The following is a 25,470-nucleotide window of genomic DNA, read 5'->3' as shown; positions in this document are numbered from 1 at the left end:
TTACTGGCAGATCCTCTGTTTGCGGGGTGGCAGGTGGCACTGTCACTCCAGAGGTGGATGAAGAGGCCGAGATTGCAGCACAAGAGGAAGCAGAAGGAGCCAGAGACCTGTCTTGGTCTTTGAGGTGTCTACTCCACCGCAGCTCGTGCTTTGCACTTAGATGCCTGGTCATGCAGATTGTGCTAAGGTTGAGAACGTTTATGCCTCGCTTCAGGCTCTGATTGCACAGCGTGCAAACCACTCGTGTCTTGTCGTCAGCACATTGTCTGAAAGACTGCCACGCCAGGGAACTCCTTGGAGCTGGCTTTGGTGTGCTCGGTCCCTTGCTGCGGTGGGCAGTAGCAGGGGTACTGTCTAGAGGATGGCCGCTCCGCTTTTGCAGCCTGCTCCCTCTTCTGCTGTGCTGGTGGCTCTGTGCGACCACCGCCTCTTCCTCCGAACTACATAGGTCACTCACATGACCTTGATTCCATGTGGGGTCGAGGACCTCATCGTCCTCCACATCATCTTCCAACCAGTCTTCATCCCTGCCTTCCTTGTCGGTCTGCACACTTTCGAAAGCCCCAACAGTTGGCACCTGTGTTTCGTCATCATCCGAGACGTGCTGCGATGGTCCTCCCATGTACTCATCTTGAAAGATAAGTGGTTGGGCATTGGTGCACTCAATCTCTTCCACTTCTGGGGCAGGGCTAGGTGGATGGCCCTGGGAAACCCTGCTAACAGAGTCATCAAAAAGCAGAAGAGACTGCTGCATGACTTGGGGCTCAGACTGCTTGGCTGATTTGCAAGGGGGTGAGGTGAAAGACTGATGGACATCGGCTGCAGGTGCCAACTGTGGTCTTTCAGCAGGAGACTGGGTGGGAGACAATGTGAAGGAACTGGATCCACGGTCAGCAACCCAATCTACTATCGCCTGTACTTGTTCAGGCCTCACCATTCATAGAGCAGCATTAGGCCCAACCAAATACCGCTGCAGGTTCTGTCACCTACTCGCACCTGGGGAAGGGTTTTCACTTGTGCGTGTAGCTGGCACAGATCGACCACGTCCTCTCCCTGCAACAGAAGCTCCACCAGCAGCACCACGACCTGGGCCACGTCCCATATTTGACGCTCTCCTCATATTTCTCGAATTTAGGATCTTGCCCTAAATGGGTGTTTAATAGTAGAATATAACGACAGTATGTAAACGGTGTATCTCACACGGCCTGACCCACAGTAGGCTTCAATTAAAGATTTCTTTGCCCAAAATGGCTGTATTTCAAATACCTGAATCAAACCCCTGTATGTAAAGGGTGAATCTCACAATGACATATGCAGCAAAGGCTGCCAAATAAACTTTTTTTGCCAAAACGGGTGTTTGTTTAATTGCTCAATATGGCAGCAGTATATAACCCAGGAATTTCAAACGTCAAGATGCTGCAAGGCCTGAAATATTGTGTGTATTGCCCCAAAAAGGGTGTTTTATTAATGAAAGAATATAAGCCCTGTATTTACAGGGTGTATCTCACACGGCCTGACCCACAGTAGGCCTCAATTAAAGATTTGTGCACCAAATGGCGGTATTACAAATATCTGAATCTAACCCAAATGTATAAAGGGTGTATCTCACAATGACATCTGCATCAAAGGCTGCCAACAAATTTTTTGCATAAAATGGCCGCCGCACTGAGCTTGCATAAAATGGCCGCTGCCACCGCCCACCTAACTGACTTATTAAAGTTACCCACAAAGCACAATGTATGTAGATCGCTGGGTAAGATTCAGATTTTGAGCAAAGACTCTCTCCTATTCTGATGGCTGTGATGGCTTCTAAGGTCAGACAGTTAACCGTTTGTTGATTGGCTGCTCTGCAGCCTTTCAAAAAGCGCCAAGAATGCGCAGAACACGGAACCTGAACTTTTACTGAAATGTTTGGGTTCGGGTCCTGGGTCCAAAAATCCTAAAGTTCGGTACGAACCCGAACTTTACAGTTTGGGTTCGCTCAAACTCTCAGGCTATGAGCTGAGCGCTGCGATTGGCCAGCGCTACAGCATAGGAGAAAGAGACGCCGTCAGGTTCCCCTGGGTGGAGCCTAACTATGAAGATACCGGAGGCTATAATGGGAGAACGGAGCGGCGCCCAGGGATAACAGTAAGTGCAGGGGGATCCCTGGGCGCCGCTCTACATGTCTTTATAGTTAGTTTAGATGTTTTATTCTGGTGAAAGGTCCTCTTTAATTAAATTTTTTTGTTAGGCAGGGTTGGCAGCAATTGTGTCTGGCAGCAATATATAATTTTAGCACAACCTGCGCTAAATTACATGCAATTGTAGAGACCGAAAAGTCTTTTTAAGGACTATTGTTGTATCTGGCAGCAATATATAATTTTAGTGCAACCTGCGCTAAATAGCTTGCAATTGTTTGGCCGCTGCAGAAAACTACATTATCTGTGCTACATCTCCTGTGTAACGTGTGCGCAGCCTAAAAATATCTGTGACATCCAGTGTACTTTTTCCGTAAACGCTGCGGACAGCGACATTATCTGCGCTACATCTCCTGTTTAACGTGTGCGCATACTAAAAATATCTGTGACAAGTTGACAACCAGTGTACTTTGTCTGTAGACTGTGTCCGTGGTGAACAGTTGCATTACCTGCGCTACATCTCCTGTATAACGTTTGCGCATCCTAAAAATATCTGTGACATCCAGTGTACTTTTTCTGTAGACGGTGTCCGCTGCGAACAGTTACATTACCTGCGCTACATCTCCTCTATAACGTTTGCGCATCCTAAAATATCTGACTACAGTTTACTTTTTCCGTAGATGCTGCGGACAGCGACATTATCTGCGCTACATCTCCTGTTTAACGTGTGCACATTCTAAAAATATCTGTGAGACAGTTACATTACCTGCGCTAGATCTCCTGTATAACGTTTGTGTAGCCTAAAAATATCTGACATCCAGTGTACTTTTTCCGTAGATGGTGTCCGCTGCAGACAGTTACATAACCTGCACTACATCTCCTATATAACGTTTCAGCATCCGAAAAATATCTGTGACATCCAGCGTACTTTTTCCGTAGACGCTGCGGACAGTGACATTACCTGCGCTTCATCTCCTGTATAACGTTCCGCATCCCAAATATCAGTGACATTAACAGTAATTTTTTCTAAGCTGCTGTTAACAGCTGCAGCATTACCTGTGGTATCTCTCCTGCATAAATCGAGCATAAATCGCCACCTGAAGCCTGCAAGTGCAGCGTACTCAAGTTGTGTGCAATAGGTGTTTCTGGGTGATGTAGTGCAATAGACACTAACCTGGTACGGCTGACTCTCTGCAAGGGCAGGTATAGGTAAGGAATAGTTCGTGACGCCAGTGCCAAGTAAACGGTGGCACGCCGTTTGCAGATGCAGGAATAAATTGAGGAAACGTAGCTTTAAAACAGAACTCCAACTTTAGTAGTTTTGCAAGCAGAGACAATAGTGGAAATGCAGTTCCTAAGCATACAGTCGATTTTGCAATTCGGTCGATGCAGGCAATTCAGTTATAGCAGGGTAATTACAGAGTGTTGAACACAGGACTTGCAGCACAGGAGCTTGCACTCTAATTCTGTCTGATCCTGGAATACAGCAATTCTTCACCAAGGCCCATTAACCTAATTCTGGCTTTATATCCTTGGCTATGGCTTTTATCAGTACCTCCTCTGTCTTTCTGAGTACCTCTGGCTTTCCTGATCTTTGCCTCTGTCTCTCTCAGCTTCTGGACACTTCCTCAGGCTCTAGAAACTTCTGAGCTGTGGTCTAGACTGACCTTTGCTTCCCTGTCTGGCCTTATATAAACTAGGGCTCTCTAGCTCCCTCTAGCGACTAGAAGCTGGAATGACACCCCTGCAGGCCTGTACCTGCAAGTTTCACAGTAACAGGGAAATACATGACATTACATTACATAACAATTTATAAAACTGACATATACCAACTTCTCCATAACTAAGGAGGGACGACAGCACACCAAGTGACACTTTGGTAGTGACGGGTATTACAGTTCCCGTACACTACATACCCCACTGCTTTAAGCTGAGTACGACCTCGTACTCCATCATGGGTCGCCCAACTGGAATCTCTACCTGAAACAGAAAAAAGAGACATGCAGGCATACATACATGTAATTCAGCTGCATTTACATTCATATCAGGTCCAATTGGCAAAAGTGAAGGGTAGTGACAAGGGGCGTCGTTCTCTTCTCTCAGGATAGTGAATGGAACGGGGGCGCTGACCTGGTACAGCGTAACATTATAACCAGGATAGTCCATGACAATGAATAAGTCCATAATAGAACAGCAAAATAACGGAACTACCCAGGAGCTTCCCGTGGGTGTATCACAGGCAAGGGCTCACGTGGAGGAGTCCATTCTTGCGCACAAATGTCAAGTAAAGTATTGCCCGTGGCAACTGTTTGGGAGGAGACACCACCAGAATAATCAAAGTCTCCTAAACGGACTGGCGGGCGTCCCCTGGTCATCCGGGTAGACCTTCTCAATACAGGGGTCTCCTCTTCCCTTAGCAACGAGGTAGAAGGGAGAGGAGCAACAGGAGGGTCTCCATCCGTGAGACCTTGGTCAGGAACAGCTGGAACAACAGGAACAACTGGAACAACAGGAACAACTGGAACAACAATATCCACGAGAGGGGGTACTGGATCCGGAGCATCTTGAACCGGCCCTTCTGGAGGTGAAGCTACAGTAGGTGCCGGGGCAGGCACCCGCAAGTTCAACCAAGGTGTCAGAAGCCAATGCATGGGATCAGCGTCATACCTCAGATTACTAACAGCCTGCATAGGATCCTCGGGCTGTAGTGCTGACTCTGACACAGGATATTCAGATCCAGAACTCTCATCACTAGGTTCTGGTGTCAGGCAGAGCTTTAACCGGTTTCGGTGTACAATTTGGGATCCCTTGTCTTCCCGGGTGATCTCATAAGTGTGAGTTCCAACATTTGGGATTGCAGTGATAACATAGGGACTTCGCTCCCATTTACTGTCCAGTTTACTGGTACGGCGGTTATTCTTTAACCATACCACGGCCCCTATTGTCAAGGGTTCTGCATGGGCTGCTTGATCATAGTCCCTCTGCTGTCGGTCCCTAGCATAGTCCATACGTTCCTGAACAATGGCGTTGGCTGTATTCAATCGCCTTTGATGTTCAGCAACCCAGTCAGTGTTAGGTAATGGGTTAATGCAATCAGGAACATGTATGTCCAATGAATGATCAGCAGGCAATGTCCCTTGGCGCCCAAACATCAAGTAAAAAGGGGTATACCCGGTGGAACAATGTATGGTATGATTGTATGTGAACATGAGCTGTGGCAACAGACTGGGCCAATCTCCTCTGTTCTCAGGAGGCACGGCCCTCAGCATCTCTATCAAGGTCTGATTCATTTTTTCACATAATCCGTTACCTTGAGGATGGTAGGCCATCGTCCGGATCTTCTTACAGTTGTGTAAGCGGCACAGTTCATGGAACAGATGGGACTCAAAAGCAGGTCCTTGATCGGTGAGGATCTTTTCTGGACATCCATAGGGCAGGAGGAAGTGCTTCCAGAACATTTCGGCTGTAGTCTTGGCTGTCTGGTCTCTCACAGGCACTGCTACAACAAACTTTGTGAAATGATCAATAATAGTCACGGCATAAGCATACCCTGAGCGACTAGGCTCCAGTTTTACATGGTCGATGGCGACAAGTTCAAGAGGACGGGTACTTACAATGGGTCTCAGTGGTGCCCTCTGATCATGGTGCTCACTTCGTTTCAAGGCACAGGCTACACACTCTCGACACCACTTCTCCATGTCTTCTCTCATGCCTACCCAGTAAAACCGCTGGCGGATAGTAGCTTCAGTCTTTTGGACCCCAAAGTGACCGGATTGATTGTGGTACATCTCCAACACCATACCTGCATCTCGTCGGGGTATGAGAATCTGGTGTACTCTTTCGTTGGACACTGGGTCTAGGCTTCTCCGTAGCAATAGGCCCTTTTGTATGAAGAGTTGATGGCGCTGTCTCCACAGTTTGATGAGCTCAGGATCTGCACTCTTACGCCGGATCCTCTCAGGGGCTCTGCCACTAGTAATGAAGTCCAACAACTCACCCAGCACTCTACTTTCAGACTGTAGTTTCACCAACCTTTCTTCTTTAGGATCAGGCCTACTGGAGGGTGAAGGAACTGCAGCTCTGTTATTGGTAGCTCGAGCCTGGTCCTGTTGAGCAAACTTGTTATAGAAAGCCGGCATCTCTACATCTTCCCAAGCATCTCGTACATCATCAGGAGCTGTCTCTGTGGGAAGTCTGGATAAAGCATCAGCATTATCATTAGTGCGTCCAGCACGATACTTTACAGAGAAATTATAGTTGGCAAGGCGAGAGGCCCATCTCTGCTCCAAGGCCCCCAATCTAGCTGTATTTAGATGTGCTAGAGGGTTATTGTCCGTGAATGCAATGAACGGGGTGGCGGCTAGATAATCCTTGAATTTTTCTGTCACCGCCCACACTAATGCCAGGAACTCTAGTTTGAAGGAACTATAATTCTGGTCATTTTTCTCAGCTCCTTTCAGGGAGCGGCTTGCATATGCTATCACTCTCTCTTTTCCCTCTTGGATTTGGGCTAACACAGCTCCCAGGCCTCGCTTGCTAGCATCAGTATAGAGATGGAAGGGTTTGCTATAATCTGGATAACCTAACACTGGAGGCTCGGTCAGTTTCTTTTTTAGCAATTGGAACGCTATCTCTCTTTTCTCATTCCACTCAATGGGCACAGGAGTTCTAGGGCTTTTCTTGGGTTGCCCCCTCAAGAGTTCCTGGATAGGATCAGCTATTTGAGCAAAATGGGGGATAAAACGTCTATAGTAGCCGGCAAAACCAAGGAAACTCCTCACCTCTTTGACGGTAGTAGGAACCGGCCAATTACGGACAGCTGCTAATTTATCAGGGTCAGGTTGCACTCCCTCTCCGCTTACCACATGCCCCAGGTATCTTACTGCAGGTTTGAGCAGGTGACACTTGGATGGCTTTACCTTCAAGCCATATTTGATAAGGATTTCAAATACTTCTGCCAAATGTTTCAGATGGTCTTCATATGTTTTGGAGTACACAATGACGTCATCTAGATACAGCAGCACTGTTTCGAAGTTTTTGTGACCCAAACACCGCTCCATTAGTCTCTGGAAAGTTCCCGGGGCATTACATAGCCCGAACGGCATACAATTGAATTCATACAGGCCCATGGGAGTGGTGAAAGCAGTCTTTTCTCTATCTGCAGGGGCCATGGGTACTTGCCAGTAGCCACTGGTCAAGTCCAATGTGGAGAAATAGGCAGAGGAGCCCAGAGCAGTTAGTGACTCCTCAATGCGGGGCAGTGGGTATGCATCTTTGTGGGTTATTTGATTAATTTTCCTATAATCCACACAGAAACGGATACCACCGTCCTTCTTCTTTACAAGGACCAGGGGTGCAGCCCACGGACTACGGCTGTCCCGGATTACATTAGAGTCCTTCATCTCTTGGATCATTTCCTTTACAGTCTGATATGAAGTAGGCGGTAAAGGTCGGTATCTCTCCTTGATAGGAGGATGAGAGCCAGTAGGTATGGTGTGTTGTATGGCACTCACCTCTCCATAATCAGTGGCATGCTTACTGAAGGCCTGGTGGTGCTCCTTGACAAGCTGTATAATCCCTTCTTGTTGCCGTTGGGGGGTATTCTCGTCCCCGACATGGAGCTCTTCCCACCAGGGCACTTGTGGCTGGGTCACCGGCGAACATCTGCTGTCTGCAGCTGGCGGCTTTTCTGTCACTGGAAGACGAATGATGTCTTGGAAGGACACCTGGGACAGCTGGGCAACAGGGCAATGCTTAGTAAGCGCAACAGGATGATTACTCAGATTAATCAGACGGACAGGTACTTTACCTTGGGAGACGTTCACCAGGCACTTGGCAGCTCTCACATAAGGATAATCCTCCATCTGGATTGGTTCTACCAGGGCTGGATAATCTCGGCCTTCGACTCCCAGGACAGCACGACACCACAAAAGAGTTTGAGAATTAGGAGGCAAAGTCACAGGCTTAATATCACGGATCCTGGCAGTACAAATTTCTCCTTTCCCATTAGCAAACCTCTGCTGGGCACTTAACACAGTAATAGTCTTTTGAATCACCCTTCTGGATGCAGAGGAAGCTGTGGGCAAAGTCTGATGTAATACAGCAAGTATTTCTGAATAACAGTTCTTGAAGACATTGGTGCCTAGAATGACAGGATGTCCTCCTCTGTCACCAGCCTGTACTACGATCACTCCCTGTTGAGGCAGGGTTACTTCTCCCACCTGCAGGGTGGGGTCCCAGTATCCATGAACCTTTACTGGTTTGCCATTGCTGGCGATAATTTCCACCCAGTATTCAGGCGGTTGGGTCAACTGGTTGGTGTCCCAGAACTTTTCAAATGCAGGCAGCTGAATAGTAGTGACCTGAGACCCAGTATCTAATAGGGCTTCAAAGGGGATCCCGTTGATTTCTATATTGATTTTAGGATGGGATCCTACATAACGTGGCATCCAATTTGGATCCTCTGGACCTAGTGTTCTACCTCCCGAGGGTTGGTCCTCAGCCTCAGGGGTTGCCCGTTTAACTGCCAGCACGTGGATTCTGTGTGTCCCAGCTTTTTGCAGTATGTACACACGGGCTTCTTGCGACCTCTATTACGCCTCCCAGGATCCCTGGGGTGAGTCTCTTGGTAAGGAGGTGGGAACGGCCTAGGAGGTGACAGGAATTCTTCATCTAGCATTATGGGTTTTTCCCATTCCTCTATTTTTCTGCACACTTTCTCTAGACTTTTAGTGAGGTGATTTACTTGCTCTGTCAGCATGGCAATAGTATCAGTAGCTGACACTTGAACAGCTTGGTCGGCCTCAGCTCGGTTAGTGACAAGCGGTTTTGGCTTGCAGGCTGATGACTCAGATAGGGCGCTCAACTCAGGAGATACTGTGGACCCCAGAATTTTTATAGACAGTTCTTTAAAGTCCAGAAAGGCACTGTTAGGGTGCTGGGCGGACAGCATCTTTAACTGGGTCCTTATTTGTTCACTAGACACCCCGTTGATAAATTGTTCCCTCAGGGTCTGGTCCCGGTTATCAGCCTCTTTGGGATCTATCTGGATTACAGCCCCTAAAGCCTCCTGAAGTGATAGGGCATAGTCACGGAGGGACTCACCTGACTTCTGTCTCTTGCCAAAGAAGTGCATCTTTATCTCTGAGGCAGTCCTAGTTTCAAAAGTGGCTCTGAGGCGGGTGAATATCTGTTCTAGAGTACTCCGCTCAGTAGCAGGCCAGGATAATACCTCCCTGCGGGCAGCTCCCTCCAGCTGCGCTAGCAGGATTTCCATTTGCTGGTCGGCATTTATAGGGTACAATCGGAATAGTGCCAGCAACTTTTCTTTAAAGTCCCTTAGGGTATGGGTCTCTCCCCTGTAGCGAGGGAACCATGGGGCCCCGAAATAGTAAGGCATGGTAAAGGGCATCATGCTGGGGGCTGTAGGATGATTAGGAGCCGCAAGCTCTCCCTGGGCCGGCTGCTCAGGCACTCCTGGCTCTGACATGGTAGTCTATTGAGAGGTGGCCGCTGGCGACTAAAGGGGCCGGAACAATCCCCTTCCCTCCGGTTACAAGTGCTTACCGGTATCGCTGGTCTTGCGCAGGCCAAGTCTCGCGAGGTTCCGGACGTCCTGAGACCGCGGTGACGCAGGAGAAGCAGGGCCGCGGCGGTGCGATGATGAAGAGGGGCGGGACTCTCTGTGTCTTTGCAGGGATCCGCCCACGAATGTCCTCAGCGGCGCGGGAAACTTTACTCCAGGCAGCCGGTGGCCATCTTTAGCAAAACGCTGTCCATTCACTGACAGCAAGCAGGATTGTAAAAAGTCCACAAAACCACACTCCAATGCGGCGATTTTCTTCCTCTGGGTAGCGCAACACTGCACAGCGCTTTTTAGAGGTTTTTGGTACACTTTGGGTATGATTTTCAGTCCACAAAGTCCACTTGAATAAAACAGGTAAATTGTCACTTTGGTCACAGGGCAACTGTATAAGGCACAAAGTTCACGCTTCTTGCACTAGAAAGCGTGCGTATCCTGTTCGTGACGCCAAAAGAGAGGTGCAGCGTACTCAAGTTGTGTGCAATAGGTGTTTCTGGGTGATGTAGTGCAATAGACACTAACCTGGTACGGCTGACTCTCTGCAAGGGCAGGTATAGGTAAGGAATAGTTCGTGACGCCAGTGCCAAGTAAACGGTGGCACGCCGTTTGCAGATGCAGGAATAAATTGAGGAAACGTAGCTTTAAAACAGAACTCCAACTTTAGTAGTTTTGCAAGCAGAGACAATAGTGGAAATGCAGTTCCTAAGCATACAGTCGATTTTGCAATTCGGTCGATGCAGGCAATTCAGTTATAGCAGGGTAATTACAGAGTGTTGAACACAGGACTTGCAGCACAGGAGCTTGCACTCTAATTCTGTCTGATCCTGGAATACAGCAATTCTTCACCAAGGCCCATTAACCTAATTCTGGCTTTATATCCTTGGCTATGGCTTTTATCAGTACCTCCTCTGTCTTTCTGAGTACCTCTGGCTTTCCTGATCTTTGCCTCTGTCTCTCTCAGCTTCTGGACACTTCCTCAGGCTCTAGAAACTTCTGAGCTGTGGTCTAGACTGACCTTTGCTTCCCTGTCTGGCCTTATATAAACTAGGGCTCTCTAGCTCCCTCTAGCGACTAGAAGCTGGAATGACACCCCTGCAGGCCTGTACCTGCAAGTTTCACAGTAACAGGGAAATACATGACATTACATTACATAACAATTTATAAAACTGACATATACCAACTTCTCCATAACTAAGGAGGGACGACAGCACACCAAGTGACACTTTGGTAGTGACGGGTATTACAGTTCCCGTACACTACACAAGCACACCCACGCACTAACACGAAACTTTCACTGCCACCACCCGTCAGTTATAATGTCGACAGTACACTCCTGAGTGTTCCACTCGCAAGCAGACACACACAGACGGTAGTAAGCAGTAACGGAAAGACATACAGCCTCAGACTGCACACACAGGTTCTTAAGGTTACAAGACAAACCATCAAACTTTTAGGTTTAAAAAATAGACAGTACTTGGTTACAAAAAATGATTAACAAGAGACATACATAAATGGCAAACAACTGTAAAATAAAAAAGGAGAAAACAAAGAAAGTTCTAATACTTAACATTTGTGTGGTAAAAGTCCTTTCCTCCCAGGAGATTTGGGCATAGTAATGTTTCACAAACCAATTCGATTGGATCTCCCACTTTGTGACACCCAAATATCCCAGGAATCACATTTTTATGTCTTTCCTCCAGGGGCAGGCCTGAGGGGGATTTTCCCTCCCACCTCTGACTTAGCCCCTCTGGGCCGAGCTTCATTACCCATGCAGCCGGCCCACTGGCCATCTAGGGAACAATTAAGAAAATATCAAAAAGATAGTTTCCCAGTTGGCCTGGTGAAGATACAGACCCCAGGCCTTCTTCATAATTCATATCTCATCGTTCCAAGTCCTAGCATATTAAACTAGACACGTCCAGGACGCTCGGAGGATGAGATCCTTATTTTAAGATGAAGGCGAGTTGATACGCTATGTCTGGTCTCCCTGCGATGCCCCCATCATACCAGATATGATGAGCTGGGTTTTGGAGACGTCAGCCCCATCCTGAACAAGTTATGAAGGATTACAACTTATTGTTCATTCTCTGATATGAAGCCCCCATGCTAACACATGGCGCTGGAGAGTCTGCTGTCCCCTGTCCTGAGTGTGACCAGCAAATGGGCCTATCCCCAGGGAGCAGTTTGCTGTTTTCACAGGTATGAGGCAGACATCTCGGCACTATATGCAGCCTTCAACCAATTCATCAATGGCTGCTGGCCTGGCAATACACATACATAAATACATACTGTATATAATTGTGAATCACACTGGACTATGTTACACTACGACATATACCCATGAAACATATAATATCACAGCAAACATTATAACTAGGAATAAGGCGGTCCTTATTCCTGACAAGCAGTTTCTCAAAACCTACCCCAATTTGTCTGAGGTACTGGTGAAGGTGTGCCGCATGTGTGCCCATTTCCGAAAGTCATCTGCAGCTGTGCCACCGGTCTGGCAGCGCTGCAGCAGCGCTTGCAATTGCCAGCTCACCGACTGTTGTACGACATGAGCACGCGCTGAAACTGCACTTTCCGCATGTTCGCCAGGCTTTGTGAGCAGCAGAGGGCAGTAGTGGAATACCAGCTGAAACATGGTCGTCGCCTTTCTTGTCAGCTTCTGCTCTTCACAAGCGACAAGTGGCATGGATGTCTGACCTCTGTGAGGTTTTACGCAACTTTGAGGAATCAACATAGATGGTGAGCGGCGATGCCGCTATTATCAGCGTAACCATCCCACTTCTGTGTCTACTGAAATGCTCGCTGCTCATAATGAAGGCAGACACTTTGCATGTGGAAGAGGTGGAAATGGGGGAAGACACAGGGTGATAGCCAGACCACCCTCAGTTCGTCTTCTTAGCGCAAATTGGATGATGATGAGGAGGAGGAGAAGGAGACGGTAGCCTCCGCTACAAAGGGTAGTACCTATAGCAGGTTTATTCCTTCTGTTCAGTGTGGATGGGCCGAAGAGGATGAGGAGATTGAGTCATCCTCCTGATGAGAACAGCAAAGTCTTGTCTGTTGGGACTCTGGCACACATGGCTGACTTTGTTATGCTGCCTTTCCCGTGCCCCTTGCGTTATACGCATTTACTGGTTATTCACCCTTCTCAACCCCCGCTAGAAAGAGAACTTCTCATCTCTCATTCCTGTGGTGGAGAGGACTAGCAAAATGGTACAATACCAGAAGGTCCTTGTGGAAAAATTGCTCCAAAAATTTCCAGCTGACAACGCTGGCGGCAGATTACGTAGTTCCTTCGACAACCGAGGAGGGGAGACGAGGGGAACACACAGCAGTTCCAACAGAGGCAGGGCAACACTCTCCAAGGCCTGGGACAGTTTCATGACACCCCCCAGCACGCTCACCCTGATGCGCGGCCTACTGTCCCAAGGAGGGAAAATTTTTGGAAGATGGTGAAGTAGTACTTAGCAGACCGTGACTGCGTCCTCAATGATCCCTCTGTGCCTTACAACTATTGGGTGTCCAAACTGGACACGTGGCACGAACTGGCGCCTTGGAGGTGCTGGCCTGCCCTGCTGCCAGTGTTTTGTCAAAGCGGGTATTTAGTGCTGCTGTGGGCATAATAACTGATAAGCGCATAAGCCTGTCAACTGAAAATGCTAACCTGTTGACTCATATCAAAATGAACAAGGCCTGGATTGCCCCTGACTTCTCTACTCCACCAGAGGAAAGCGGCTGAACATAAAGGCACTTTAAATGTGGCTTTTATTGTGTATTGAATACACTGTATTCCCATGCACCCCTTCCACCACAAAAAAAGGGTATATGGTTCAATCTTCCTTTTCTCATCCTCCTCCTCCTCTATCATATCAACATGCTTATTAGGCTGCCCTCGCTCCTAATGTTTTTAGAGGGTCAGCTCAGCAGCAGGCCCTCACCCATAATTTTTCCATGGTCAGATCAGCAGCAGGCACTCGCCCCTAATGTTTTAGAGAGTCAGCTCGGCAGCAGACCCTCACCCCTAATGTTTTCGATGGTCAGCTCAGCAGCAGGCCCTCGACTATAATTTTTTCCATGGTCAGCTCAGCAGCAGGCCCTTGCCCATAATGTTTTAGATGGTCAGCTCAGTAGCAGGCCCTCGTCTATAATTTTTTCCATGGTCAGCTCAGCAGCAGGCCCTCACCCATAATGTTTTTGAGGGTCACCAGCAGGCCATTAATCCTAATTTTTCAAGGGTGTGTATGATGCCCTCCTTTATGTGTAAGAAAGGGTGTATTGGAGTGGCGGTTCCTTGTAATTTTTGGCAGTCCTTTCACTTAGTGCATAGGTTTTATGAGTGTAGGAGTCCCACTACCTGAACTATTGTACCACATATATAAGTAAATATACAGGAAAGAATGTTTCCTAGCAATTTTTCCTCTAAAATCGATTTTATCTTTGGTTTTGTGCATATTATTGTCAGTCTGTAAAATTGGTATACTACTCGGACAACATCATTCCCAGCAGCGACCTGGGAGTCCAAGATGCATCCAGACATTCTCCCTATGCTGTTCCTGAACCATTTCAGTGGTGTTTCCATCAATTTCTGACCTTTTCATGTGAACCAGACACCCTCCGCTCTTCAGAGCAGTTTAATGCTGGTTTAGTGCTCGGGTTCTCCCATTGACTTCCATTGTGCTCGGGTGCTCGGTAGAGCACCTTAGCATCCAAGGTGTTCTACTTGAGCACCCGAGCACTTTGGTGCTCGATCAACACTAGTAATTACAGCAAAAGTAATACTATAATTATGCCATTTTCATATCTGTGTTAATAAACACATTGCATATTACTGCAAGATAATGGGTAGTTTGAGGGATTAGCTCCTTCTCGGGGGTCATTCGCACAATAATCTCCACAACAGCCAGGTTGCAGGTCCAAACGTGAGGTTTATTTTCCCAGAACAAAACAACAAAACACACCTTGCCCTTCTGGGCTCTAACTAAACAGGAGTATTCCTACCTCACTTATAACACCGTTCACACACGGTACGACCGTGCAGCTTTTCCAGCCTGTGCTCCAGCACTTCCTAGGCTGTAACAAAGTCCAGTCCTTTTGGGGGATTGTGGCCCAGAATCTGTCTCTGGCTTTGCGACAATCACTTCCCGGACCTCGTGGAGTCCCCCCAACGTTCCGGCTAACACCTAGCCCCGTGGCCCCTCAGCCAGCCTGGCTGAGACCACTCTCCCAGAGACTCCAGCAGGCCTCTGTTGCACAATGAATCTCTGATAACACACACTCCTCTGACTGACACGCTGGGAGGTGCTTTATCGCAGCCTGATTAGAGAAGGCCTCACCTGTGATCACCTCAGGTGAAAGGAAATACCCGTGCCGGAAGAGTGTGGACTGGTAGCTCCCTCTACCAAGTCTAACTGCAAGTAAAATCTAGCCCAGATAATGTATACAAAACTGTCTCAGCAAACTATGCTTTTGCTGAGACCACTGCCACTCTCTGGATTTTATCTGTCTCACCCATCTGAGGTACCCGAGTGGAACAACACGCCTTTCAGCACTGTACACCTTACCACAGTAGTTATAAGATCATAGGTAATTACAGCAAAAGTAATACTACAATAATGCAATTTTTATACCTGCATTATTGAACACATTTTATTTTTACTGCAAAAAATGTGTTTTATTACTACAAGATATCGTTTAGTTCAAAGACTTTTTTCTGCAGAAATTCCATTATTATACCTGTGTTAATAAGCATATTAGTGCATCAAACTATGTCACTCAAAGATATTTTACTACAAAAATGGTATTCTTATACTCATGCAAGTGAACACTTTACAGTATGATACTGTGTTGTTTAAAGACATTTTACTGAACAAGCTACATTGCTTACCCATGTTAGTGAGCAAATTACTTCATCATACATTGTAGTTCAAAGACATTTAATGCAACAAATTTCATTTTTATACCTGTGTTAAATTGATTCTCCGGGGATGAAGAAAATAAAATTTCTGAAAATACTTATATATTGCTTAATTTTACATATATTCCCAGATACCTTTCATTAGTCAATAGCTTGTTTTGTTTAGGGAGCAATCATTAGGAGTAATAAAATGGCCACCGTCCTATTACTACACACAAAACCTGTCCTAATTACACAGCAGGACAAGTTACGCTACTTCAGAACACTAAGATAAAGAACTACCTCATCCTCTTCTCTGCTCTGCTTGTCAGGGATTATGATCCTGAATACAGCTGATAAGATCTTCAGCTGAATCTCTGTAGGAATGAAGTTCATGAGAAAACAGTGAAGAGGGTGGGTCATTATACCTAATAAAAAGTATTGGGAAAGACACTGCCCGTCCCCAAAAAAAGTCGCCACCAAAAATATTTCGTTGGACCGCCTTTAGCTTTGATTACAGCACGCATTCGCTGTGGCATTGTTTCGATAAGCTTCTGCAATGTCACAAGATTTATTTCCATCCAGTGTTGCATTAATTTTTCACCAAGATCTTGCATTGATGATGGTAGAGTCTGACTGCTGCGCAAAGTCTTCTCCAGCACATCCCAAAGATTCTCAATGGGGTAAAGGTCTGGACACTGTGGTGGCCAATCCATGTGTGAAAATTATGTCTCATGCTCCCTGAACCACTCTTTCCCAATTTGAGTCCGATGAATCCTGGCATTGTCATCTTGGAATATGTCCGTGCCATCAGGGAAGAAAAAAATCCATTGATGGAATAACCTGGTCATTCAGTATGTTCAGGTAGTCAGCTGACCTTATTCTTGGAGCACATACTGTTGCTGAACCTAGACCTGACCAACTGCAGCAACCCCAGATCATAGCACTGCCCCACAGGCTTGTACAGTAGGCACTAGGCATGATGGGTGCATCACTTAATCGGCCTCTCTTCTTACCCTGAAGCGCCCAGCACTCTGGAACAGGGTAAATCTGGACTCATCAGACCACATGACCTTCTTCCATTGCTCCAGAGTCCAATCTTTTTGCTCCCTAGCAAATGTAAACCTTTTTTCTGGTTTGCCTCACTGATTAATTGTTTTCTTATGGCTCCACAGCTGTTCAGTCCCAATCCCTTGAGTTCCCTTCGCATTGTGCGTGTGGAAATGCTCTTACTTTCACTATTAAACATAGCCCTGAGTTCTACTGTTGTTTTTCTTTGATTTGATTTCACCAAACGTTTAAGTGATCGCCGATCACGATCATTCAGGATTTTTTTCCTAACACATTTCTTCCTCGAATACGATGGGTCTCCACTATCATTCCAGTTTTTAATAATGCATTGGACAGTTCTTAACCCAATTTTAGTAGTTTCTGCAATCTCCTTATATGTTTTCTATGCTTGATGCATGCCAATGATTTGACCCTTCTCAAACAGACTAACACCTTTTCTATGACCACGAGATGTGTCTTTCGACATGGTTGTTTAAGAAATGAGAAGCAACTCATTGCACCAGTTGGGGTTAAATAACTTGTTGCCAACTGAAAGATAATCGCCCATGCAGTAATTATCCAATAGGAGGCTCATAACTATTTGCTTAGTTAAAGGATTTCTACCACCAGAAATACTGTTATGTAGCTGACTGACATTAGCGATGCGCTAATGTCAGCACTACATAACAGTATGTTTCTAACATTAGTCCCTGCAGCCGTTTTTGTTAAAAAAGCACTTTTATTATATGCTAATGAGCCTCTAGGTGCTATGTGGGCGTAGTTAGTTTCTAATAGAGAAATGAAACTACAGCAGAAAGCAGAATTAGTTTTAACATATAAAAACATTGATTGCTGTTAAGTTTCTTTTCTCTGTAACCCTGAATCTTATCTCTTTGGCACTACTCCCGGACAATATTCCTAATATGGAAGTTCCGTTTTTGTTTCTCTTTTTCTGTCTGTAGAATAAAACGTGTTAATATGATAGGTTGCATACATAACTTACGATGATATGATAATAAAGGGCGTAAAGCCCCCTCTATATAACCTGTGTGCATTAAAAATAAACCTCAGAGTGTTCATTCAGTACATCACTGTTGTGTCTTTTATTTCCTACTGAGTGAAGCGCTCTCCTGACGTCAGAAAAAGACTCAAACCAAGGCGATAATAGAAGTTTGGTGCCAGGAGTACCAAGTGGGACGTTGAGATTCCTTCCTTATTATATGCTAATGAGCCTCTAGGTGCTATGTGGGCGTAAAATCAGCACCTAGAGGCTCCGTCCACTCACGCTTTATCCCGCCCAGGTCCAGTGTTCTGCCCGCCCAGCTCCTCTTGATTGATGCCACTGTTCCCTGCATCGTTGGCGAAATCCCCGCGCCTGCGCCGTTCACTTCTGTCTTCGGCGCAGGCGCAGTGAGTGAAGGCCGCTCTCCTGATGCCGGCTTCCTCACTGTGACGTAGTCGGCGCAGTGAGGAATCCGGCACCAGGATCGCATCATTCACTCACTGCGCCTGCGCCGAAGACAGAAGTGAACGGCGCAGGCGCGGGATTTTGCCAACGATGCAGGGAACAGTGGCATCAATCAAGAGGAGCTGGGCGGGCAGAACACTGGACCTGGGCGGGATAAAGCGTGAGTGGACGGAGCCTCTAGGTGCTGATTTTACGCCCACATAGCACCTAGAGGCTCATTAGCATATAATAAAAGTGCTTTTTTTAACAAAAACGGCTGCAGGGACTAATGTTAGAAACATACTGTTATGTAGTGCTGACATTAGAGCATCGCTAATGTCAGTCTGCTACATAACAGTATTTCTGGTGGTAGAAACCCTTTAAATCCAGGTGGCGATTTTTTTTTTTGTACAGGCAGTGTATTTTAATAATAAAGTAATGTTTAAGTATTTATATTTTTCTAATTCAAGGAGAACCCCTTTAACGAACACATTACTGCGTCATACTGTGTAGTTCAAAGACATTTTTCAGCAAAAACAGCATTGTTACCAAAGTAAATTGTCAATATCGGTGTCCAGTGTATTTGTGGAAGGGAATGTCTTCAAATTACAGAAAAAAACACTTGCAATTTTGCTAGTACTATTTAATAATCTGTGTACCAAACCCATGATTTTTTATCTATAGGCCTAATAATAATATAAATGAAAAATGGAAGAGTGCAAAATGAAAGACCATGGCCTTGTCATCCAAGTGTCAAAATGTGGGTAATAGCAGCAGTAGCAGCACCAGACATCCAGCCAGCAGTAGTAGTAGTATGATGAGTTTTCCCTGTCTTCCAGCAGGTTGAAGGAATTAACCCACCGAGTACAACCTGTTCAGATCCCATTATAAAGCGCCAGATCAGATAGTTATTAATCAGGATGATAGGACCACTAGTTTATAGTCCCAATATAAGATTCTTGACTCTCAATAAAGAATTTGAAAAGAAGCCCAGATTGATGTCGGCTGCCTTCATCTTCTGACATTCTACAGGCAATCCAGGCTTGGGGGGGAGGGGGGGTTTATGGTTCCCTGGTGTCTTGAGTTTATCCAGATAACCACCCCCTTGTGAAGTAAGTCAAAGAGCCTACATTTGTTATTTTAGTTTGATTTTAATCTCATATTATACAACTTGGATGATTTTTACACAATTATATTGGCATATTTTATTGACTGGTCCTCCCTGATTTAATCTATCTATGTATGACTACTACACAATACACCCACGAGGTGACATATGTGTAACATCCCAGAGTTATGTTACTAAGCTCTTTCTCCCCGCTACAACATGTTAAGTGTATTTATATTGTCATCTGGTATAAGTTAATATCACATCCTTAATAATGTGCATTATCCAAGCCTGTTACATATCATTTGCTGTAATTTTCATGTTCACCAGCAGGTGGCAGCAATGTATTCAGCAGGTCTTAGTTCAGTTTAGTGTATCTAAACTGGAATAGTACATTCCAGTTTAGTCCCCCCCTCTTTGAGCAGAAGTGGGCTGGCCCATGTCCTGTCTCATGGGGAGGAAAGGAAGTTAAAATTAGTGTGCCAGCTACCCCTGCTAGGGGAAGGCTGTGCTGGTAGGAGCTCCCAGAAATAGGGATCCCAAACCAGGATCTGTCTCAGCTGAGACCAAAGATCACCCTTCCCAGACTGAGCCCTCAGCCTCAGCTGGTTGACAAGCAAGCAGCACCTCCAGTACTACAGATCTCCAGGAAGAAACATTCCCTGTGAGCAGAGCTGTGAGTAACTTATCCAGAGACCAGGAGAAGCCAAATTCCTCCTCAGCTAGTCAAGCCCACACCAAGCAGAAGATAGAGCAGAAGACAGATTCCTGCCATAATCTCAGGCACATAGTATAGAAGCAGAAGAGATATTGATCCCTGCCATACATTGCCAAATACCTGCTGGGACCTAAGAGACTAATGCTGTATCTCGTATGGACTAAAGCTGCATTCAGTAAAGACTAGTTGGATTATATTACAAGTCTGGATCTCATTTACTACTACCAAAATCCTCCATTGCTCCTACTAGCAACACTCATTTATTGCAAGTGAACCAGGATCCAGGAGTCCAGCCGTACCCAGGTAGGAGACACCGTTGACACTACACAGAGACATTATCCCCACTCTGGCATTCCTCACCTGGTACGTGAGTTGCAACACCTTAAAGGGCCCTGAGACTGTACCCTGCGCATGCTGCAATTGGCGTCACGAACAAACTATAGACTATTATACACATATCCTGACCCACTGCATAATTGGCATCCGTGTAACCGTACCACGGTCCTGCTCATTGCATAAGTGGCATCACGAGAACAGGATCGGATTGAATTGTGTGCCTATCCCTGACAACAGAACCGGATCCAAGTGTGTACTTAACCGGATCAAACTGCATGTTTCACAGTACTGCAAGATCTGAGGATGGTGCAAAAACCCTGAAAATTGACTTTATTGCCTTGTTGCTGTGCCAGAAAGCGCTAAAAGTGCACTCCAGCAGTCCAAGGGTTAATTTGCCATATTCGTAAAATGGCGCTTCTTCTACATGCCCAGAAGTGGGAAAAGTCAAGAACGCCCTCTCAAGAGCGCGAAGATATCGAATACGCCCCCTAGAAGCGGAAAAACTAAAGACTGCCCACCATGAACTTTCTATTGTGAGCCAAGGGGATAAAGACTCCTCCCTCTGGGCTCCACCCTTATCTCTGGCATTCTGCTTGACCAAGGAGGCAGTAAAGATGGCGTTTCCTCAGCCCAGGTGGAATCAGATGGCTATTGGTGGAGAGCCAGTCTATGAGGAATACCCGCCGGAGATCCAAGTCTCCCACCTTCTGAAAAAGAGTGGACCCTCCGTCTTTGCCACGAGTCCGGAGGCAGTAGATTCATTCGCGGCCAAAGAGTCCGCGCCACTTACCCTGACCAGTGCTCCGGATGTATCAGAGGAGGCCTCCGTCACGATTCCAGTTCCTGCGGGAAGACAAGACTCAGATCAAGTCCCTGGAGGCTGTGGATCCCTCCGCTTCCAATCCTGTCAGCACAAAAAGCGGGACGTCACGGAAGATGGGTGCTGACGTCGAACCTGCTCCCGCGGAGGACGCCGCTGACGCTGCTGACGCTGCTGCGCAAGCATCTGACCAGCCTGCACCACGGACTGAGATGGGACCCCGTGATGACTACCAGGAGGCACCGGAACCGGCCCGGGGGCCGCGACAACAGGTAGGAGCTGCCGCGCTCCCTGAGGCCCCGGCCCGGTCCGCATCTGCCCCTGCACCGCGTCCCGCGGCTCCTGAAATCGTCACCAGGCCTAGGCCTGCTCCGCCGAAGACACCCACTGGTGCAGCTGAGGCGGCTGGTGTTTGCACTCCGCCGCCCAGCTCCACTCCCATTAAGCCGGGGAGCCTGAACCTTGAGGTGCCCCGTGAGATAACTGCCTTTGCCCAGACGGCTTGGGAGTATAAATCCGCCGTCGAGGAATGGGTGAAACAGGTAGTGCATGACCCCCAGCCAGGAGACCCCAAGCTGACCAGACGGACAGGAACCTGCCGCAGGCCCGTCACAACCTGTACGTGGGGGACCACGTGGAGTATACCCCCATGCGCTCCGTACAGGGTCCCTTTGCCGCTGGTGTGACCCTATTGGACAAACCACTCACCCCTGCAGTCACCCCAGAGACCTGGCAGGAGGACCCAGGCTCTGCGGGCAAGATGAGATGCCTACAAGAGACCCCGGATGGCAGAATGCGGTTTAGAGAGCAGCCCCAGCCTGAACCTGCTCCACTTATCCCTGACCTGGCGGCGCCACCAACCCTGCGGGTAGGCCAGATTAACAACTCTGTATTAACATTCAATCCCAAAGTGCAGCCGTACATCCTGCCTTGGAAGCAGCCTCAGGTACCTACTGCATCCTTGCCTGAGCCCCTTCGGCCAGAGGTTCTGAACCCCTCAGTACCGGCTAGGGATTCCGGGCTACAACAGGTTACAGCTGCGTTTTCCAGATTGTCAGCACAGCCAATTCAACCAGCCACCACTAGAGGTCAGTGGCGCACTACCACAGTTGCGACCATGAGCTACCAGAGGCAGGAACGCCCTCTTATGCGCTTTAGTAGCTCTAGCAGCGAGGAGGACATGGACGCCCTCCTCTAAAATGTGTCCTACTACAAAAATAATGACATTTGGGAGCCACGTCATGGACTACTCCTGACGGGTGAGGACCTGTTGGCAGTTGTGTCTTTCTAATGTTTTTATATTTCAGGTTTGCCTAGTTTGTCCTCACCCTGATGGTCATGCTCTGTAAGGACTCCCCCCATCAGTATTTAACCCTTCACATCCAAGTTCATCGTTTTATCCCCTTTCTCAGGTTACTTGATAGCCTTGTGCTCTTAAACATTTTATACCTCCTTGGATTTCAATTAACTCTTTTATCCCTGTGGATTACAATTGACTTTTAAAAAGTTTCCAGAGGATTCTACAATTTCAAGCACTTCCAGGAAAAAGGACTTTAGTTATTGTTGAGCCTAATCTTGCACAAAAAAAATTGTACTACTTTTAATGTAAAAATGTTTTATTGCAACATAAAAGGTTGCACCCAAGGAAAAGACTCAAACGTGATACCTGAGCTCTTTGTGATGTCCTATCTAGTACTTTTGCACTAATTTTGCCAGTTTACCTGTTATGCGACGTTCAAGATAACCTGCCCATTGTGTGTATTCTCTCCTAGATGCCGCAATGTGAACTTTATGCACTTATTGTGATGTTTGCACTTAAAGGGTTTCTATCACTTCGTTTCACATAATTAGCTGTCAGACACTAGCGATCCGCTAGTGTCTGCTCTACCAAACCATCCTAATATAATTGCTTTTGGGGCAGCCGTTTTGCTAAAAAAAGAACTTTTAATAATATGCTAATGAGCCTCTAGGTGCTATGGGGGCGTCATTAGCACCTAGAGGCTCCGTCTACCTTCACAAACTGCCGCTGCCCAGCGTGTCCCTCCAGCCCGCCCATCTCCTCCTGAATGCGATCCTCCCTGTGAGCGCCTGTATTCGGCGCATGCGCAGTGAATGTCTGACCGCTTCCCTGCTCAGACATCTCCACTGCGCCTGTTCCTCGGAGCACTATGACGTCATCGCGCAGGCGCAGTGGAGATGTCTGAGCAGGGAAGCGGTCAGACATTCACTGCGCATGCGCCAAATACATACGTTCACAGGGAGGATCGCATTCCGGAGGAGATGGGCGGGCTGGAGGGACGCGCTGGGCAGCGGCAGTTTGTGAAGGTAGACGGAGCCTCTAGGTGCTAATGACGCCCCCATAGCACCTAGAGGCTCATTAGCATATTAATTAAAGTTCTTTTTTTTTAGCAAAATGGCTGCCCCAAAAGCAATTATATTAGGATGGTTTGGTAGAGCAGACACTATCGGATTGCTAGTGTCTGACAGCTAATTATGTGAAACGAAGTGATAGAAACCCTTTAACTTAAAATGTAGCAACTTACTTTTATATGCCGTATTTAACAGCTCTTGTTCTCAACCCCCTTTATACGGACTGTCTTCATACGGACACTGAAAACTAATGGCCTACACCCGGTGATATATACCTATAGGTACCCAGGGTAGGACCAAGTGGTAAGTCCTGGCAGATCCAGTTACTACACAGGTACCCCCGCTGCTTCGGGAATCATTAGAATTCCTAGACTGCTCCTTCCCGCTTGTTTCATGTTCGGGATTGTTCCCATCCTGAGGTGTCTCATTTCCAGGAGATCCATGGGATCGTAATGCCCTCCTCCTGTGACATTGCCAGAAGTATACGGAGACGATAAATACCTCCCCTTCTGAGCCTTTTTGCCTAAGGTAAGGCGCCTCAAACCTTAGAGCCATCATTTAGCTACCCCATAGTCACCATAGTGATCGTGCTTTAAGCCAAATTTCTCAGGCTTTGGTGCAGGGAAGGGAATACAGGATAAAGCCACCTGTCACGGGGTTCCGAAGGTGCACTCGGTCCCCCATCGCCCGCAGACCTGTTGCTTAGCTTTGGGAATGAGGATCTGTGTTTGACCTCATTCCCAGGGCGGCTTTACTAGCTGGGTGGCTCCCTGCTCCTAAGTCTGCCTTGAGCGCCGAGCTGATCACTCGGTGCTCGACTGGTTGGTCTGTCGGTCATGTGACGCTGGCCACGTCACATGACCCTCACTCCCCACTATAAATACAGGCAGCCTGCTGGCTACAGGTTGCCTGTTAATTTCTAGGTTCCTGGCTATTTGTTGGACTGCTGAATACTTACCTGATCCTGTTCCTTGACCATCCTTTTGCCTGATCCTCCTGTACTGCGCATCCGTCCTGGTATTGTGACCTCGGCTCCAACCTGACTACTCTCTTAGGACTCCTCTTGTACTTCTCTGCTCTCCTGGTATTTGACCCCGGCTTCTCCTGACCATTCTTTGCTTAATCCTTTGTACTTTGTAGCTTTCCTGGTATTGACTCGGTCCGTTCACGTCCTGTTGTTTGTCTGTCTGTCATCCCTACACTTATTCCAAGTTAGGGATTGCCGTCCAGTTGTCCCCTGTCATTAGGACTCGCGAGGCAAGTAGGCAGGGCCAGGGGTAAGGGTGGAGCGCAGTGGTCACTTCCCTTCTCCACTGTGTGTGTGTGTACGCGACCGTTACAGATTAACAGGCCCAATAACCACTGTATTATAAATCCTCTGGTGACCCTGACTGACTATGTCTCTAATCTGACGCAGATGGTGCAGGAGTTAGGGGAAAAACTCAGCTCTTTTGAGTTAGGGCAAGGCTCTTCCACTCCTCAGGCCTCCAGTCCGCATTTTGAGCCCCAGATTAAGCTCCCAGAAACCTTTTCTGGAGACCGGAAGAAGTTTCTCTCTTTTAAGGAGAGTTGCAAACTTTACTTCCGTTTGCGCCCCGTGTCCTCTGGGCCCGAGAGTCAACGCGTGGGCATTATCATTTCCCCATTACAGGGTGATCCCCAGGACTGGGCGTTCTCTTTACCTGCTGGCGCCAGTTGTTTATATTCTGTGGAGGGGTTCTTTCAGGCCCTAGGTACCCTCTATGATGAACCAGACAGGGCTCTAGTAGCCGAGACGGCTCTAAAGGCACTGGTTCAGGGCAATTTACCAGCGGAGGATTATTGCACCCAATTCAGAAGGTGGTGTGTCCCCTCAGGATGGAACGAACCAGCCCTGAAGAGTACGTTCAGGTCAGGTCTGTCTGATAAATTAAAGGATCTTCTGGTCAGTTATCAACTTCCAGAGACCTTAGAGGAGATGATGACCCTTGTTGTCCGACTTGACCGACGGGTTAGAGAGAGACGACAGGAACAACAG

Source organism: Bufo bufo, chromosome 9, assembly GCF_905171765.1.
Source record: "Bufo bufo chromosome 9, aBufBuf1.1, whole genome shotgun sequence".
Taxonomy (NCBI): Eukaryota; Metazoa; Chordata; class Amphibia; order Anura; family Bufonidae; genus Bufo; species Bufo bufo.
Note: the sequence above shows the minus strand (reverse complement) of the source record.